This window comes from Mesoplodon mirus (assembly GCF_964341445.2).
Source record: "Mesoplodon mirus genome assembly, chromosome: 2".
Taxonomy (NCBI): domain Eukaryota; kingdom Metazoa; phylum Chordata; class Mammalia; order Artiodactyla; family Ziphiidae; genus Mesoplodon; species Mesoplodon mirus.
In genome coordinates, this window is record NC_138977.1 from 144,563,575 (window position 1) to 144,581,852 (window position 18,278).

General features: G+C 35.7%; 1 long non-coding RNA gene across 1 annotated transcript in view; it reads right to left on the bottom strand.

The window, feature by feature from the left end:
- The window catches only part of LOC309812594, a 172,041-nt gene that overhangs the window by 132,613 nt on the left and 21,150 nt on the right, over positions 1-18,278 (bottom strand). The window contains exon 2 of the long non-coding RNA XR_014295352.1: positions 13,576-13,632. This is a non-coding gene — a long non-coding RNA (uncharacterized lncRNA). The remainder of the gene's footprint in view (positions 1-13,575; positions 13,633-18,278) is intronic.

An 18,278-nucleotide genomic window follows, 5' to 3' on the forward strand; every position in this document is an offset into this window, starting at 1 on the left:
AAATAGAATTTGCTTGGAATGACAGCCACAATCATTCATTTACATACTGTCTTTGGTTAATTTCCTGCTTTAATGGCAGATTTTGGTATTTGTGACAAAAACCGTATGTCCCACAAAGGCTAAAATATTTACTACGTGGACCTTTACAGAAAAAGTTTGCTCATCCCATTTTAGAGGAACAGATACTAGATCTGAGGTCTGAGTGAAAAGAACAAGAATATTAGTTGTTTATGGCCACATAAGAAATTGCCTTAAGACCTGTGACTTAAAACAACAGACGTTTATTATCTCATAGTTTTTGTGGGTCAGGAATTCAGGTGTGGCTTAACTTGGTCCACTGGCTGGGGATTTCTACCAAGAATGCGATCAAGGTGTCAGCTGGGGCTGCAGTCACCTCCAGGTTCAACTGGAGGGACTCTGCTTTCAGGTTCCCTCACAGGCTGCTGGCAAGCCTTCGGTCTTCCCTGGCTATTGGCTGGAGACATCAGTTCCTTGCCATGTGGGCTTCTCCAGCAGGGTACTCACAATGTAGTAGCTGGCTTCCCTTAGAATGAGGGATTAGAGGGCATGAAAATGAAAAATACAGAGCCCCAAAGAGAAGACACTATCTATATCCTACTCTCAAAAGTGACTTCTCATTAATTTTCCCATGTTCTACTCACTAGAAATGAGTCTGCAGGTATACTGTATGCACACGGGGAGGGGATGACACAGGACATAGATATCAGGAGACAGGAATTGTAGGGAGCCATATTACAAGGTGCCTACCACAAGGGGTCATTCAAGTAGGAAGAGCATTCTAAAGGAAGACTGCAAATATTGTAAAGCCCCCAAGTTAAAAATGAGCTTGGCTGTAATGGCAGAAGTCAGTCTCTCAGGAACAACAAGATCATATGATGGATCATGTGGAAGGAAAAGCAAATATCAGGGAAATAAGGTCTGAGAGGTCAGACCTAGATTACAGAGATTTATAAGTCATGGAAAAGTCGTTGGATTTTATTTCAAGTATAATTGAAGTCCACTGGAAAACTTTAAGTTGGGGAGATGACATACTTAGATTCAAGGCTTAAAAAGTTTTATTTAGCTGAGTGAATGTGAAATAAACTTTGCTAGCTAAGGCCATATACTTAATTTCACTTGTCATGGGAATCCCTGGTAATGTGAATACTGAGCATACTTGCTACTGGAAGATCCTTTGAATTTACTGACAATAGTGGATTAAGGTTACATAAGTAGCTAGAACATAACTTGATAAATATGGATGTAACAATGCAAGTGTTTTAAATTAACCAAATTTTAGCAGGAAAAACTGGCTTTGAAAAGTTGTATCTTAATGATTAATTGAAATACATTTTACAAAAGTTCCAGATGGCTACTGTGCCAGACACTATCCATTACTATAAATACACAATGGTATGTTGTCATCCTCTTTTTGATAAAATGTTTCTTAACAACATCATATCCTTTTTTGACTCTAAACATTCATTTGCTCTGTCCATATTAGAAAAAAGAGACACTTGACATAGTCTAGCAAAGACATTTTTTTGTTAATTCTAAATACTTATGTGGGCATGTCCTCCACTTCACTTTGATACAGCTTTTTAAAGGTATAAAATACATACCATATAATCCTACATTTAATTTTAAATTTGTTTTCCATATTTTAATAGCAATAATAAGACACTTATTTGGGAAATACAATTGTATAGAAGAAAGAATACAGAAGATGTATCTATTTCCAAAACTCTACCAATAAAGTTTCTACTAGTGGTTATCAATCCCTTATGAGACAAAGGAAATACTCGCTTCTTCCATGAGTTGTTTTCTGGTCGCCTCTCTATCTGCAATTTCCTGAAAAGAATATCTCTGCTTGACTCTTGCTAACTCAACTGAGTAAACAGACTCAGCACAAGTCTAAAAGCAGTGGAAATATACAGTTACTTTAATGTTCATTCAGATGTGTTTGCTCAAATCTATGACTTGAGTATTAATATGTGATTACTGCAAGTTCATCACCTCTTCTTTTTCCACCTCGTGCTTTTATACCCTGTTTACGACAATTTCTGGACCCCTTAGTTTACGGAATTATCAATTTTTCACTGTCATATTCCCCTTCCTGTCCTCAGCTTCCTTAAATTTCTGTTACATACATTCCTTAGCCCCTTATTATATTCGCTCCCCACCCTCAATCTTCTTGCCCTTCTCTCCATCTTCTCTCAAACTCATCTGGTTGAATCCAACTTTCAGTCTTTTCTCTGTCTACACTAGAAGAGATGGATACGTCTGCAGAAAAATACACAGCCTTGGTAACTTATCTCCCTTTAATTTCATGACCACAAACCACCTTGTAGCCCAGCAGCCCTACCATTTTTAACTGGCCCATTCTTTCTCCCACTCTCTGAAATTGGTTTACCCATTCTCTTCTCTCCTCTCCTCAAACAGGCAAAATATCCTTCCTGCTCATCACTCTCAGCTGATTGCCTTACATTTCTATTTTATTGAATAAATAGGTGCAAATAAAAGAGAGCATCCATATTCTCCCACTCCCAAATATGATTATAATGAACAAACTACCTCTGTTCTTAAGGTCAATTCTTCCATTGTGCACTGGATCCCATACCCTCTCTCCTACTCATGACCTTTGCTTTTGCAATTATTGCATCACTCTTTTACATCAGGAATGCCATCCACTTACTGGACCATTCCCACTCCTCCAGTATTTTTCGCTTCTTTAGAGCAAAACTCTCAAAAGAGTTACCTGTACTCTGTTCTATCCACTATTCTCCTCCCATTCTCTTTCAATCTATTCTACCACTCTACTAAAAATGCTCTTTTCTATGTGACCCATGACTATATTTTCAAATCCAATAAGAACTTCTCAGTCCTTAACTCCTTCAATCCCTCAGAAGCACTTTTTTCTGTTGATCAATCCTTCCTTCATGAAGCATACTTTAATTGATCTGAGTCTCTATGATCTCATAGTTTTCCCCGTTTGACTGGTGGCTCTCTTCCCGGCCTCCTTTTCTGAATATCTTGATTTTTATGTGTTGCAATGATGCAGGGTTCAGTGCTCAAACCTCTTCTTTATCTCTACTTGCCCTAGCTGACTTCATCCACCTCAGTTGCTTTACATACCAAATATATGTTGTGTCTCTAAAATCTGTATCCCATTTCTAACCTATTTTAAATTCCAGAATTCAACAATATCCAGTTCTTCTGTGGTTATTTCCACTGGACTGCTTAACAGACATCTAAAATGCAATGTGTTCAAACCAAAATCTTGATTTACTCCCGCCAAACTTACCTTCACAATGCTCCGTACCCTGGTGAATAGAACCTCAGTTACCTAACTGTTATAGTTAAAATACTCAGTCTTCCTTGACCATGAGTCTTTTTTCCCCACATATCTGTCAGCAAATCCTGACAGCTCTACCTTCAAACCCTTCTCACATTCAGCAATTTCTCAACAACTCTACCACTACAACCCTTGTCCAAATTACCAACCTCACTTACGCAGACTATTGCAAACTAATAGCCCTGCACACACTCTGTCACCTCTCCAAGAGAGCTCCGGGCTAGAGCTCAGATTCTGAAAGTGCACTGCAAGGATTTATATCCTAGATGAGCCAGTTACCTGCCGTATGCCATGGGCAAATTACTTAATGACTGCGTACCTGTGTTTCCTTACCAGTAAAAGGAGGAGTATAATAGTATCTAACTCACGGGATTGTTGTTGGGACTTAACAACATAGATCAAGCACTTTGAACAGAGTGTGACAAACAATAAGAAATATATAAATGTCAGCCAGCATTATTATCTTATCTATTTTTATTAAGCTATTTTCTACTTAGCTATAAGAAAGATTCCTTAAAAACAAATTAAATCTTGCCAATCCCTTGTTCAAAATACTCAAGTGGCTTCTGCTTATATGTAGAATAAAATCCAAAATTCCTCCAGGCCTACATGACTGGTCTGTCAGCCTACCTCTCTGAGACCTCACCTGCTGCCAGCCTCCCCTAGCCTATTCCCTACACTCAAGTTTCTTGCTTCTATTTGAACATTCCAAGCACACATTTCCTGTGGGATCTAAAACGTTCAACAAATATTCAAAAATGACTTCTTATCCCACTTCCTTCAGCATCTTCTCCGTATGCTTTTCCCTTGACAGACAGAGAGCCACCCTATCTCCAATGTCAATTCCCCTTCCCCACAAGTTCATGTTCCCCTTCCTAGCTTGTTTTCCTTGTAAGGACTTATTATCTAACATATTATATGTTTTAGTAATTCAGCTCATTTTTTCACTGTCTTCCCTTTTGGAATGCAAATCCCAGGAACAAAAAGTTATTTATTTACTTTGTTCTCTACCTAAAACAGTACCTGGCACTTAGGTGCTCAAAAATATTTTTTGAATGACTGAATATATGTATATATAAAACAAATAAAACCAGATCTTATTAAAATGAACATTCCAACAACAAATAATAGTTCTTGAATATTATGAAGGTGATACTACAAAAAATAGAAAGCTTAGAAGTTACTGTTAAATCATAAATCTTCTTCCAGAGAGAGAAGCTAAGAAATTTACAGAAACTACCTCAAACTAAATTAATGAATGATAAGAATTTCTAAAAGAGAGAATGGAAAAAATAATGCAGAGGAAATTATTAAGAAAAAAAGTAAGAAAGCAAACCATATATGTTTCCAGTGTTAAAGGGCCCACAAAGGGTTCAAAGAAACAGGGGGAAAAAGATGATAGCAAAGCCCATCATTTTGAAATGATACAATACTTAAAATAAGAAAAGCATCCCAAAAGCTTCTAGACAGAAAAAGTTCAGGTCACAAACAAGGGACTAGAAATCAGAAACTTCCTAATAGCAGCAAGAGAGAGCAATAACAAAAGTTCTGAAAGAAAATAATTTTCAACGTTGGATTCTAAGTCCCGTGATACTATTAGCAAGTGTGAGAGTAGAATAAGTACATATTCTGATATGCAAGTTTTCAAAAAAAATGAATCCCCAGCTAAATCCATTTCTTAGGATGTTACTGGAGGTATGTACCAATAGAATGAGACTAAATTAAGGAAGGATAAAACATGAGATCCTGGAATTAAGAGAATCAAGAGAGAAAAAAAGCACAGGTAATTAATACTTTGGGTGAAGACAAAGGGAGATCTCAGAATCACAGCTAGAAAATGAGAGCGGGAGGACAGAGGGCTCAGGGAGAGATCCCCAAGAAGCCAAATTTGGTGGGATCCTTGATGTATTTGAAATTATTGAGATGAGGATTACACTTACGATGGAAAGTCTGGGAATTAATTAGTGATTAGTATATAGAAAATGAAACGAATATATAAAATAACATCAGGGAAAGTAAAACCTTTGTACAAAAACATAATGGTGAGCATCAGTAGTGAATAATATTACAGATTCATAATAATGTAAAAACTATTTTTTCAACCAAAACTCATGTTGTAACTATATTAGGTTGATGTCAGAGGCTGTGTGTGTACTAGTGAGTAGGTGTGCAAAGACAGGTGCACATGGCAGTGTGTATGCACGAGTGTTCATGTATACGTGTGTGTATACTGGTGAGTAGGCGTGCAAAGATAGGTGTGCATGGGAGTGTGCATGCATACAAGTGTACGTGTGGGTGTACTAGTGAGTAGGTGTGCAAAGATAGGTGCACACCGGAGTGTGCATGTATACGAGTGTACGTGTGTGTGTGTCTGTGTGTGTGTCTGGGAGGTGGATGGTGTGAAAGGTAGCCAAAGTCTTATCTTCCACCCATGGAAAGTTAAGATGAAATATCAAGAAATAGTATGATATGTTATTTAGAAATACAGAGTTAAATACTAAACAAATAAGCAGCTAAGTATCTAAAAGTTGAAAATAGCTAACTCTGAGGACTAGGGATGTGTTCTATGTATTTGGGTGCAGAGTGGACAGGAGATAACTCTTTGTTTTAAATAAATCTTGTTGAATTATTTGACTTTTTAAAATTACTTGCATGTGTCACTTGGAAAACAATATTTTAAAAGATGTGTGAATTGTGTGACTTAGTTTCTAGCCAAAACACAACCCAACAACTTTCCAAACCATTCTCCAATATCCAACCATATTACCTTTAACATACACAAACATTCTTTTTAAGCTTTGTCCAAAATGCAGTCATAAACATAACTTAGTCTCTTGACTCCCCCAAATAATATGTCAGTTATGTGGAGTGTGGGCTAGATAACAAAGCACTCTCACATATATCATCTCATTTTACCCTTTGTATTAACGTAGTAAAGTAAGCCAAGCAATTATTACCACTTTACAAACATGGAAACTGAGGTTCAGAAAGATTACAGACTGAGCCAGGCTTATATTCCATCCACTATGCTTTGCCTAATATTCATTTAGCTGTATTGTGTATGTTAAGTCCAGTTATTTTTTCCCGACAATACATGATACACATGAAGAGCCACTGCAGCCAATGATACAGTTTCATTGCTTTTGGGAGGCCAAGTATATGAGCTATCTAATATTCCGCTTGGACTACACTTTGGGGTTAATCTGACTTCAGGCCCAGATAACAGTATAAGTACATGCGTGTGTGTGTGTGTGTGTACGCTTGCTTATGTATTTACTTATTTTATATCTTGAATTTCTAAAAAAAAAGGCAGTAGCTGAAGATATGACAACTCTGATAATATTTTCTATGATTTCCTTTTTTTTGTTGTTTATGTGCAGGTGTTCTTTTCCCCCAAATCCCATACAATTGAAATTCACACTACATAAAGATAAAATATTCAATTTCAGTCCACCATAAAGTGACTTACTGGCATTTGAATAAGAAACAGATGATTGACAAGAAATCTATCTAAACTATAAAACTATGCACCATAAAATATGGGATGGTCTAATCACTTCCTCAACATACGATGCCGTAGTTTGGAGATATTTTCACAATGTCTTAAAATCTTCCAAAGCCAAAAACAGGATAAAATGCCTTCATATATAGTCATAAATTCAATGCACAACCTTTCTCTTTATTTTATAAGTAGTGTATTACTGAAAAGGGTAAAATAGGAAAATAAATTTATTCTGGATTGTTTTATAATCGAGTCTATAGAAATTCATTTGTCGTAGTAGCAGCATAATTAAGCAATAGCTACAGCTATTACAAATGTTATTTTAATTTAAACTATTCAATAAGATTAATGAATAAATGATGCAAAGGCATAACAGTTTAAAGCGTCTTCCAATTGTAGCTAGTCTTTTCCTTGGGAAATATTTTTGTACTAGAAGTAAAGACTGGCAGAAAATGTAAACTACTGATGACACAAGCCTGTGTTTCTTATCGGACTAGTTTTAGTTCTCTGGGTTTTACTAACATCAGTGCTTTGGTGTCCTTTAGAACTAAGAGCTATCAACACAAACCTCGAAGACAAATAAATATCTTGCTACAATATGGTGAGAGGTTAACAAACTTCGTAATGTTTAAAATTTCATTAGGAATGTATCTAAGCACAGACTAACGTTGTTTTCTTGTTTGTTTGTTTGTTTTGCAGTATGCAGGCCTCTCACTGTTGTGGCCTCTCCCATTGCGGAGCACAGGCTCTGGACGCACAGGCTCAGCGTCCACAGCTCACGGGCCCAGCCGCTCCACAGCATGTGGGATCCTCCCGGACCGGGGCACGAACCCGTGTCCCCTGCATCGGCAGGCAGACTCTCAACCACTGCACCACCAGGGAAGCCCACAGACTAACGTTTTGAATTGCTTCTTTACTATGCAAGAACACCCCTAGGCTTTTCAATTAAATTCTCTTGTATTGTCATGAATTATCTTTTCTTTTAATCCAGCCAACTGAAAAAGAGAACAATTACTAAAGTTAATGGAAACAAAAATAACCTATGGAGAGGTTTTCTTCTCCATGGACGTTTACCATTTTCCAGGAAAGAGAAAAATGGTACTAATATCCTCTCACATTTCCTCTAGAACATTACTGTTAAGAGAACTCTAGTGACCAGCAAAAGAGACTATAACCTCTATTTTCTTCCCCATGGAGAAAAGGCCTATAAAAAGCTTTTTTAATTCTTTAAACATATTCATTTAGAATCCAGAAACTCAAAATATTTCACCAACCAATCACGAAATGTAAAGCATCTACTGAATCATCAACTCTTCAGTGTCCTATGTGAACTTAAATTCTTCATGCTCCTCATAATTATGGAACAGAAAAGTGCAAATAAAATTCCCAAATCCCAGGAAAATAGAAGTTCTGGCTTGTACCAGATATATCTGAATGTGCATTTGTGCCCCTCCAAGTAAGCAGAGAGAGTGTGTGATCATTCCTGCCATCAGATCTGATTGAACCAGCAATGAGATTGAAAGCCTAGCCCTGAGATCTTGAACTGAGTGCCCTGGCTCCAGAATATAAACTGGGGTCAATCAGAGGTTTGCAGAGACTTTCTAATAGGCAGCAATGGGGATGCTGGCCGCAGTCCTGCACACTAAGAAGACTGGAAGAGGATGAGTGGGAGCTCAGCATTTATGTGCTGTGAAGAGAAATGGAGATGAGAGAGAGAGCATTCTCTGGAGCTCTTCCAAAGGGCTACAAATTCAACATGTCCTGAATTCTTATGGAGATCTTACAAGCATTTAAAATAATATCCTCCTCAACTGATTCTTTTCTGAAAACTTTGAGTACATTTTCTATTTCTTATAAGAACCTTGACTTGGACATGAGTATTACGAGTGCCTGACTACATAAAAGAGGCAGTCTGATACACAAGAAAGAAGAGTTGTAGTTGCCACGTATCCTAGTAAGGCAAGGCATTAGTGGTGCAACCTCAGACAGGTCATTTAGTCTCTGGGAGCTTACGTTTCCTCATCAGTAAAATGAGAAAAACAATCCATTCTTTATAGGATTATTATCAGGATTTTTTAAAGTGGATGTAAATCTATCATTTTTCTAACACAGAATAAGAGCAAAATAAATGATGTTTACTTTATAATTACGCAAGCAGGTTGTATATTCTTATATCCTTCATCTGGCCTGCGTAAACTTTTCATTTCTTACACTTAATCAAATGTAAGATACTTAAAAGATGAAGTTTTCCTATCAGAGGAAATAGGCTATAATTCCCTTATGGAATTTTTTTTTAATAGCCTACGTGTTTATGGACTTGAAACATACAAGCCATGAAAACTGCATTTATTTTTCTATGATTTTTTTTTTTAGAAAATATGAATTGTTGAAGAAAATGGGTCTATTCACTCCTTATATTTTCTTAAACTGTTAACTCTAGTGCAGACATAAGTGTATGGCTTATTGGTGGTGTCTGGCTATTATTTAGTATCACCAAAGCTTCTTCAAAAAGATTCACCTTTCTTTTTCATATGATTAAAACAAGTGGACAGTGCATAAATTAACCATGATGTGCCTTGCCTTAAACACTTACACAGTACCAGATCCATCCATAATGTATACCATAATCCAAAAACCCTTTTATCCACTGAAGTGTCAGAAAGAGTTTCTTATAAACACCATAAGTGAATATATTCTGCACATTTCCTTAGGCAAGAATATAGCCATTTCACATAAAGTTCCCATCTTTCCATGTGAATATACAAAACGTCTGGCCTTTGCAAAACAGACCTTTAACAGAAGAGAACAAATTAATTCTTTGTTTTTCACTTCACAATGAGAAAAACAACTGAGGGCCCTTAATTGAAACAATGAGAGGACACACATAGTCCATATAACTCTTTCAAGAAGAATAACCCTTAAATGCTTTCCAGTAGGAGGGACTTTGAGAAAATAAAGTGGATAAATAAACTGCGATGGACAAATTCCCAAATAGTCTTTTCTAAATTGAAACCATCTACATACACATAAAGTCAACAGATCTCTTTTCTTTAAAATATTCAGTGTCATTCTTACAAGAAATATTCTTTGTTCATCTTACCAAGTAATATTTTGTTATTGGACAAGGACAATTGTGCAAGTTCCTTGTTCTATACCAGAATTTCAAACATTTTTGTGTTTATATCTTAGTAATAGCTTATAATAATGATGACCTGAAGCAAAATTCATTCCATCCTCACTCCATGCTGGCTTATTCTAAAATAAATGACATGTTCAACAATAACTTTCAAAGCTTTGTTGTGAATTTAGTAACCCTATGAAATACACCTTTTTTCCTCAGTAGCTTTGATTCTTTTTTTACTTACCAGACCTGACAATCAGTTCAAGTTATCTGCTGTTTACATAAAAAGGAACAAATGCAGTCTGGAAATAAGATCAGAATCTCAAAAGACCATAATTACTCGCATCCCCATCTCACATCACCTGCCTGAGACAATCAAGCCACAGGAATTTCTTTCTTGATCCTAGGATTTTTTGGAATTATTTAGTTAAAATAATGCATATTTTATAAGAGAAATCTTTCTTACCAAACAAAACTAAACAAAGTTGTTTCAACACTAGTAATTATCTATGATTTAAAATTTTTTAATTTACTATTAGATATGCTTGTTTTATGTAAAGCATGTGAAATTTCTAAAAATTACACCTTTTCTCCCAGGAGCAATAATAAATGTTAAATAAATTGTCATTGTTTAATGTTGTTAAAATAATTTTAAAGGCTAGTACAATAAACGCATTGTCTTTAGCCTCTCAATCCTCCACGTTAGTGTGGTACTTACCACATTTTATCCAATGTTTTAAGCTAAAACAAGATTCTGGATTTGCTTTGTGCTACCATATGCGATGTCAAACAGCTATTAGAAACAAAAAGCAATGTAAATATAGGAAATCAACTAAGCAAAGATTTCTCCAGATTTGTCTTTGTTTTTCTAAGAAATAGTTTAATGATCTATTTCACTGCATGGTGAGTGTAAATGCTAAGAACACTGTGTGTGTAGTATATAGTTCCAGAGAAGAGTGATTTTATCATATTCAAAATGCCCAAGTAGATATTGTAATAGCAAGTATGAGAGAAGTGAGAAATTCAAAACAATGCATTGTATAAAATCACTTAATTAAAATGATAAATTATTTAGTACAATTTTGTAGTACTTATCTTATAAAGCAGCAAGAAACAATTTTTTAAAGGACTTCTAAGAGAAGTTTTACATCTCTTGTAACATCAAACATTGTTTTTGGTTGGAAAGGACAATTCAGTTTTTGGCGGATCCATTAAAAACAGAATTATGTCTTTGGTATGTGGTATAATTTATATATTTTCAAATACACTTTGATAACATACGATGGCTTTTCCTTATGAGTTCTAAGTAAATACCATTCAAATCTGTGTGTGAGCAGAGGGCATGAGAGCAATTTACTAAACTGAATTGGAAGAGATTAAAAGAAAGGTATGTCAGAATATGCCCCCCAACTTAATCTCCATAGGGACTATGGCAAATGTATAATCAGTTATTTAGGGAAACAAAATGGAAATAAGAATTGAAGCAGAAAAATATAAATACTTTCCACTTTAAGATTTATTTCTTAAATTTCTTACCAAAATTCTTATTAAGAAAATTCTTGTCCTGGTGTTTATTTATGCATGTGTTCAGCATTTAACCACTTAACCATTATCTGGCTTTTAAGCAACAAAGTTTAGTAGTGCCTTTGATTTGCTTCAGTATAATGGACACCCTTATTTGGGTTTTAAATTTTGTTTGGATAAAAGTGAGGCTTGTTAGGATTGAGGATCTTATCTTAACTTCCCAAATCCCTTAATACTCCAAAGCTGGAATGAAAACAGAACTGAGAAAGGGCAATCTGCAGGCCTTTCCTTTAGAACCTAGCTTGAAAAGGGACTTTTCCATGGGACGGTTTTAAGAAACAGACATACAAATAAGTAATATATTATTTAAGTTTAAATGAACATCCTTTTTGAGCAAACAAATAATTTTTAAAAATAAACATTGGTTGAGTCCCAAAAATTACAGGTTGAGGTGACATGCCGAGAGTCTTAAGGAAACCTGGATTATTTTGGATGGCTCTAAGAAAAAGTCTTAAAGCTATGAAACATGAACCCCTGCTATCCATTGAAGGTCGTGTTGTTCTGTCCTCAACTGTGTAAATAAAACTCCATCAGCTACTTGTGTTCATCTGTGAGTCAAGAAGAAGTAGCCCATGGTGGTTGCTTAGCCTCACACAGAAACAGAGGTAAAATGCCAGTAGCATAAGGTCTCTTTTATCTATCTAGGAGGAAACCAAGGTCCTATTTGGTTTATCTCTCTTTTTTTTTTCCCACCACCCTAGCTATTTTAAGTGATTTTCAGGGGAATCTATTAAAAAAAAAAAATTGGTCAGAATATTTCAAAATCCAACCAAGTATTTTTCTTCTGAGTGTTAGACATTACAAGGTGGAAACTGTATGAAGTTACAAATAATCTCCAAGGTTTTGAAATAGGTGACCACGTCCTGACTCTAGGTTTATTTCATGAATACTACTCTCCATTCCTCCACTCCTATTTTGTTATCAGCAGGAACAGCTAATCAGTTTGTTTACCGATATGGAAAGAAGGATGTGAGAACCAATTACAGAGACCAACAATAAAAAAGTTTTTCTTCCCTGATCAAAGAGAGGAAGAAATAAATCCACACTGAGATGAACAAAGGTCTTTTTCCATAGGCATTCCCAGAATTTACAATCTATGGCAAACTCCACCAGGTTCTCAGTAGCTTTGCTGAATGTGACAGGCCTAATCAGATGTTACACAGAGCAGACGCACATCGGCAGTTAGCACTTTCCACAGGTCTCTAACCTGTGATCCTTCATTCTCTCTAGATTAACACCCAGGACTCTGATCCACTGACATCAGTGAACAATTCAAATCCAAGAATGTTACCTTAAAAGATAGAAAGGGATGCAGAAAGTTGCTAATCACACTAAAGTTTGCCAAAAACTGAAGGATTTGTTAAATTCTGTGGAATAGCTATATAGCATAAACTCATTATGCATCAGTATGCTACATGTTAGAAATTCCAACTCCTGCCAGATGTTACATTAGCATATTTATAATGGAACACTAGATTAACAATGTTTGACATCTTCACTGTGTTCATTTTCAGTTCTATTATTACTCCAAACAGTTCCTCCAAAAACATTAACTGGCTAACAGTAGAACTGTGAACAATTTTGGAAAAAAGGAAAAAAAAAAACTGTTTAAAAGCTATTTATATTTTCATTGAGTAGCTTTTTGGAGAATGATCCTGGATTAATTATAGCGCTATAAAAGATGCTATAATTTTAAACACTTTTTCCTGTATTCAATCACATATAGAACTAAATTCACAAGAACTTCTGCATTAAGTTTCAAACTGAACACAATGAAAAGGTTCTAATTTTTTATAAGCTAGTGAGGAAATGCTTGGGTAATTTCACACCTCACTGAGTAAACAGAAGAAAGCCTAGAGTTTATTCATCTAGTACTGCTTCCAAAGGTGATCTTTTAATTTCTAAATATCTCTAAAGGACATTCTGGTAGGTACCATATTTGGAGGACGGGGCCATGCGATTTAATGGAAAAACAAACTTTGGTGAAAGGCAAGCCTGAGCTTGAGTACTTACTAGGTGTGTGTGACCTTGGGCAGGCTGCTCACTCTTTTCTGGTCTTCTTTTTCCCATCTACAAAGACAAGGATGATAATATTTTGCAGGGATCATTCAGGATTTAAAAAGTAATAGTAAGAAATGAAAGCAGACCACCACCCTCTCCAACCCATAAAAGTAACTGTCTCTAGTCTTGTATCTAATTCAAATATAAAAATTGTTCTGAACATATATTATCAAAGTTTCCATTCAAGTTACTAAAAATAAATCAAATGATCCATTTATCATAAATCTGTTCAGAAACATTTCCTAATCTGGCCATCTTGTTTAGCTAGGCACAAGATGGTAGTGAACACAGGTCTGGTCAATGAGACAGCTTTTCAGGTAACTCTAAAACTCAGTCTTAGAGCTTAGAAGGTCACATGCTTTAAAAGTCCCTGGAGAACTGCTGCCAGTCACCATAGACCACTGGTTCCCAACACTTGGCAACAAAAGCAAAACAAGCCACCCATGAATTTAACCACAATTGTATTTTTTATCAAGAGACTTGAAATTTTGTCCCAGAGCAGTATTTTCTGCCTGGTAAGGCCATTTCTGCTTTACCACTTTGTTTAAAAAATAAATGTTTCCAAATGGTCAGTAAAGCTTCTTTCGTGAGAATGCCTTACGGAAAGTTTTCCTTTAAAAGTCAAATGTTCTTTTCACTTTAAAATATATGCTACAAAAATTAATTGATTTAATTGTACTAAAGGAAAATAAATGATACAGACACTCACATCTGAATCGGAATTGTTTTCCCTAAACCTTCTGAATACAAACTTGTTTTTTGACTGAGATCAATTTAAGAAACTTCAGTTCTTCAGAATTAATATTAAATGCTCTAAACTATTGCACACATGGAAAAATGAACTGGTGAACATACTCTTATGTTATGTGAAGCCTAAACTTACGAGTAGGCTTAGTGGGAATTAAAATTGTAACATGTTTGCAAATGAGTGTCAGAATATTTACATACATATCTGTATTATATAACCCCAAGAAGATAATAGGACCCTCAGAGTAATTTAAATAATTCTAGACAATACAGAATAGATCTTAAAATACAGGTTAAAACAACACCAAATTTAATGAGATTCTAAAGTCAAAATATAGACAAATTTAAACTCAGTGTTCTCAAGCAAAAATATCTCACAACCCTACCATCCATGCTTATCTATGCACTCATTCACTCTCCCCGCCCCTTTACCCTCTCTTGAATCCCAAGTCCTGGCAGGGCTTCTGGGGCCCAGGAGCCATGTTTAACTGCTGAGGATTTATTGAGTGCTTAGTGCCAACATGGCATTTATTTTTCAGAGATTACAAATAAAAATATATATAAAATAATAATATGTATTATCAGAATGCATGACCATAGCTGTCAAGTGAAACTCTTTTTTTTTTTTTCATTTTTTTGGCCACGCTGTGCAGATTGCAGGATCTTAGTTCCCTGACCACGGATTGAACCTGGGCCCATGGCAGTGAAAGTGCGGAGCCCTAACCACTGTACTGCTAGGGAATTCCCAAGTGAAACTCTTTTATATCTTGAAAACTCAAAATTCATCTCATTAGAGCTGATGGATAAGACGTATCTAAATTAATTCTTGCTCTAAAGATCTTTGAAAATACTGAAACATAAAATATGTAAGTATTGTTTTGAAGTAAAAATCTAATTTTTCAAAAATTTCAGTAAGTATAAATTTTCTTTTTAATTATTTAACTCGTTTAACTGCAAGAAAAAACAACCAAATTAGAAACCTCAAATTTTAGTACAGTGTTATTTATAAAGATTAAGAAAACACTGGGCCATTATTTCTTCTCCTGGCTCTCATTTGAAGGTTACTTTTCAGTCTATTTAGAGGGAAAGAAAGTTATATGAATATTTCATTATAGAGGAGATAAGAGAAAAGCAAAATTAATATATGAAGACAAGACAGAAGTAATGAAATGGGAAGCCAGTTAGATGAACATGGTGTTAACAAAGGAATGAAAGTGTGGGACTTTGTGGAATGTTGCCCTCTTTTCTCCAAAAATATAAAATGAAAAGAGAAATAAGGAAAGGTGGGCATTTTACAGCACCTATCAACCAGTTTTAATTGGCTAGTGCAAGTTAGAAAGCAATGATTTTGCCTGAAATTGGACAAATTACTGTTTTTAGTTTTTTTTTAATTTAGAAATTTTAACATTAGAAACAGTTCTTCTTTTACAACTGTTTCCTCTCTAACAACAAGGAATGCACTCACAGAATGCCTTACCAGCTGTCTTATGGTGTGAGTAAAGTTACTATTTTTCTCTTACTATGTATGTATTGAATAAATGAAGAAATAGTGAAAATAATTAATAAATTATTACAACATATAAGTTGGGCAGAGTTCCATATTCTAAGCTCCCAGCACCCAAGGTTCAAAAATAAAGACAATTCGGGGAAAAAAAGGCATTCCCCTAATTTAAATGTTTAATCTTCATAAGCTACATTGAAAAAACTTTAAAGAAATGTTGTTTTAATTAGTTTGTCTTTAAACAGCCCCTGGTTATTTTTGTTTTTCTAAAATGAAAACACAATTAGACAAGAATATGAAATTAGTCAATAAAATTTTTAAATATGTTTCTGTTTTAAATCCAGCAAAAGTTTTAAACGCATGCACTAGACATCATTATACCATTAGAAACCACAAAAACTGGAGGGTAAAGATTGGTCACTTCTCGGAATTAGTATGTTCACTCATGCAGTACATTCAGAGGGGAACAATTTCCCAAGCTTTAAAAAATTCATAGACACTTCTAGAAAACCCCAAACTACCACAATTGCACTGAACTAAACTAAGTTTTTAGTTTCCTTCATTGGTTTCAAAATGAATAGAAATTCCAAAATTTATCCAAATTTCAAGGCTTGATGTTCCCCCTTCCTAGCTGTTAGTTGTACTAGCAAAAGGTACAAAAGGCGTTTGCTCCTAGAATTCACCAACAACCCAAATCACATACTTTTTTCTTACTTCAAGAGTATAATTAGGTTGACCATAAATAAATTTATTTCTCTGTTAACTTTGTTCCTAAATTATTTTTCTTCTTATTTTGAATTACCATGTTACACATATGTGCAGACATGCTAACTTGGGGTTTAATTTCTGGCTCTCATAGATGCGTTGTTTATGTATGGGCGTGAATGTGCCTGAATGTTGGGGGAAGGGGAAGACCTTAAGCTGGAGTGGTGTCCATGACAGGTACTGAAATATGGTAGGTTCATTAGGGGTCAACTTGCATGAGAGACTGAAGAGCCGGCTGAATAGAACTTTCCCTGTGTGAGAACAAAGGAAGGCAAATCAGACCCAATAACAACACTTTGGAAATCAGAGAGAAAAATGGACTTTACTTCACTGAAAGATGGTGACAAGGAATCTGTCCATAACCAGGTTCCCCAGGAATTCATGTTTGAGTCTTTTGGTGATGGTATTAATGCTGTAGGGTAAAATATAAATAGTTGTTTTATTTTTTTAAAAACAGGCATTGGGGAAAACAGCTGTTTTGGTACCTCTGTGATTTGTATAACATGACAGAAGGAACAGGGAAGCATTTATAAATGGACTTGGTTCCAAGGCATCAAGAACATTAGAAAACACAGAACAGCAGTAATAGCCTGAGAGAGAAACATGCATTATTTACTAGGGGCAGTGGTGCTCTGCTAAGGAGATGCTGGATCAGAGTTCTTGATGCCTGGTGGGAAGGGTAGGTACCTGTGGGCATACTTGGGACTGTGGGAAGTTTCCAGGTCACCCCTTTACGGATACAGTATATTTCTTAAAGGAGGGCTATGTATAGAGAAGGTAATAGTAGGTTCCAGGTGGTAACCAACAAACTTACGCATATGCACATCTGAGACAAATCCAGGACATCTCAGGAATAAGGGAGGAGGTGGGAGACCTTTGGGTGGACTGTAAATCCAACCAAAAAAGGGAGGGTGCCTGAGCTACAACTTATTAATAGGATTTCATTCTAAACCTGGGGCTGGTATAAACTTGGGAAACAAAATGTCATTCTATATTATATGTACTTAATCTCTCCTCAGGTGAATGTGCCAAAACATTAACAACTCGTGAATCTAAGTGAAGGATGTGAAGATGACTATGGTACTCTTCTTTCAGCTTCTCTGTAGATTTGAAAATTCCCAAAATAAAATATTCAAAGAACAAAGAGATGTATTTCTTGTATTTCAAAATTTCAGTTTTGATAATTAATAATTATTTATAAAAATTTATAATAAATCTATTTTGTTTTGATTCACTGTGTACTAATAACAAATATAATTGAATCTAAAAAGAATTTAACACTTAGGACCTTATGATCAAAGGAAAGTTTTTAAAAATTCAAACTTCAGAATAACATTTTTTTTTTTTTTTGCGGTACCCGGGCCTCTCACTGCTGTGGCCTCTCCCGTTGCGGAGCACAGGCTCCAGACGCGCAGGCGCCAGACGTGCAGGCCCAGCGGCCATGGCTCACGGGCCCAGCCGCCCCGCAGCATGTGGGATCCTCCCGGATCCCACCGGGGCACAAACCCGTGTCCCCTGCATCGGCAGGCGGACTCTCAACCACTGCACCACCAGGGAAGCCCCAGTATAACATATTTTAAGACAATGAAATATGATAGAATAATCATAAGGGTTTTTCAAGCATTAAAAGAAGAAATAAAAT